Consider the following 3,092-nt stretch of genomic DNA (forward strand, 5'->3'; position numbering starts at 1 on the left):
ATATATATATATATATATATATATATATATATATATATATATATATATATATATATATATATATATATATATATATATATATATACATATATACATAAATATATCATATATATATATATATACATAAATATATATATATATATATATATAAAATATAAACACTTTTTTTAGTTTTGAAGTTGTTATATATATATTTAAAATAAAATAGAAATTTAAACTAAAACAGCTCCGACATTTCTGGAGCGAGCCGTAAACTTTGTATATTTTGGAAAATCAAAATATTACGCTCGGAAAATGTATAATTATCGGAAACCTTAAACCCTCAACCCTCACCCATAAACCCTAAACCCAAACACGATGAAATCTGACAGTGATTATTTGTATGCCCCCAGATGGTATATATGAAGGTGATATGTAGATACCTTTTGCGAACGCTGCTAATACCACTTCATCTTACCTGTTCATCGTAATAGCGTAGTGGGAATGAATGCCAATTTAGCCGTAAACTTTGTAAATTTTGGAAAACCAAAATTTTTCGCTCGGAGAATGTCTAATTTTAGACAAATTGTTTAAAACACGATGAAATCTGACAGTGATTATTTATATGCCCCCAGATGGCAAATATGAAGGTGATAGATACCTTTTGCGAACGCTGCTAATATCACATCATTTTACAAGTTCATCGCAATAGCGTAGTGGCAATGATTGCTAATTTAGCCGTAAACTTTGTAAATTTTGGGAAATCAAAATATTACGCTCGGATAATGTTTAATTATCGGACAAACTGTTTAAAACACGATGAAATCTGACAGTGATTAGTTATATGCCCCCAGATGGCATATATGAAGGTGATGTGATAGATACCTTTTGCGACCGCTGCTAATACCACTTCATCTTACAAGTTCATCGTAATAGCGTAGTGGGAATGAATGCTAATCACCTATATTGGTTCGATGTATGCTTATAACTTACCATGCTACTGGTTCGGGATCTTTAATGATATTAACTGGTACTTGAAAATCACTTTAACAATTTGTAAAATGAATGCCTTATGAATAGCTCACCGTTCATATGACACAAAAATACAATTTGACATCTCATAGATCATATAACTATCACAAGTTTCTGAGAAAAAAAGGGCAAAATTCAAGTAAACCTCGATAACCGACTAAATATACCCAGAAGTATCTACTAATGAAAAATAGTCCAGTGTGTCTTGTTGACTCGAGTGTAGTAGTGGCGACTCGAGTATACTCGTCAAAACTCGCAAAAGTAGCGAAAGTCGCGAAAGTCGTGAAAATCGTTAAAATTTGCAAATTATCGCGAACTGCAACGGAAGAATAAAGAGACCATCTGCAGGTTAGGAAAATCCCCACCATGTAGAGTACCATATTGGGGTGCTCTATGGACCTACAGTGGAGAATTTCGAAATTCTAACTCTATCAGCAGCTGTTTGGCACTGAAGTTTCGCGATTTATAGCGAAATACCGCAAAATTCCAGTTTTCACAACCAAATAACTGACGATAGAGTTGAAATTTCGAAATTTCCCACTGCATGTCCAAAGAGCTCTCAAATATAATACTTCACACGGTGGGAATTATTCTCCTAATGCATAAGGATTCTGTAATCCTCGCTGAAGTCACGATTTTCGCAACTTTTCACGACTTTTCGCGAGTTGCGCGAGTTTCGCAACTTTGCACGACTATAAACAATTGAGTCCACAAGAGTGAACTGAACTTTCATTAATAGGTACTTCTGGGTATATTCAGTCGATTTGCGAGATTTTATCGAATATTGCGTACTTTCTACACACAGTTGTGACAATTTTGATCTCTGAGCTGTCAATTTGGATACGTACTACACTAAACGATGAGACATACATGTGGCACAGATTATAAAAGTCGTCGTGATTCATAGTGTTGCTAGTTGGTATCAGGGTGTGGCAAATCTACCAGCGGTTGCACATTTGTGAGAACGCATTGGATTACCTCACCAAACTTCCAATTTTGTTTAGTAGAGCGCTTGTATATATCCTGCAACACTGTGTAAGGCAATACTTGCTCGCAATGTAATACAAATAGGAGTCTAACAGTATTACTCTTTTTATTAAGAACATACTGACTTCGATCAATATTTGGTTTTGTAACGGAAGTATCAGTAAATACTTTCCTTAATTCCGAGACATGTAGTAATATCAATTCTGTCAAGCTTTATAACTGTGTGAACAAAATCACTATAAATATATTCCAACGCATAAGCCTACTAAATTGATCATATCCATATAAGTTGTAAACATCCGTTCGCACTACGTTATTGCGATGAAATGGGTAATCAGTTTTTGTATGGTGTCTGTACAAGTATTAACTGAGATCGAGCAATGATATCTGCCATCTTGAATCATAGATTCTGTTCGAATTTTTTGAGTTCATATAAAGTTTTTGTCTGATTTTTATTGGACAATCTTTGAATTTTATTTTATTTTGAATTTCAAGAAGTTTACGGCTCGCTCCTGATAAATATTTAGAAGACACATACATAGTAAATAAAGAGTTACATACCATAGACTCATATGTATGGATTTGCAGATTGAACTTCAAATTAAAAATACATAGATTCTCTATAAAAAAGAAAATAACAAAAACTGCCGACAGCGAATATATCTATACAATATAGTCACGCCCTTCAGCCTTCTCAATTACTCGGTAAAAATATCGATATTTCACTCAGCAGTCGAGATCTCGAGATCTCGACTATATTTATTTAGCATTTACAGTGAACTCCTCTTTTGTTTTAAAAAACAAACAAAAAAAAGACTCCGGCCACTATGCCTAACATTCTCGAATCTCGCCCAGCTGCTATGCCTCCAATTATGACTAACGCCGCTATGGCTAGCATTCTCGCCCTCCGCTAGATATGCCCCCCATTATCCCTGCCCAGAGAAGTGGACTGTAGGTCGTAGGAGTGCAGAATAGAGAGCAGTCGTTTGCGATAAAGGATCAGCAGTGCATGACTGTATGACTGCACGGCCTTTATTTTATACGTTTTCTTTTATACGCAAAAAAAGACATCTGGTACTGTAACAATCAATTGA

The sequence above is a fragment of the Sphaeroforma arctica genome (assembly GCF_001186125.1).
Source record: "Sphaeroforma arctica JP610 unplaced genomic scaffold supercont1.507, whole genome shotgun sequence".
In the NCBI taxonomy this organism is placed as follows: domain Eukaryota; class Ichthyosporea; order Ichthyophonida; genus Sphaeroforma; species Sphaeroforma arctica.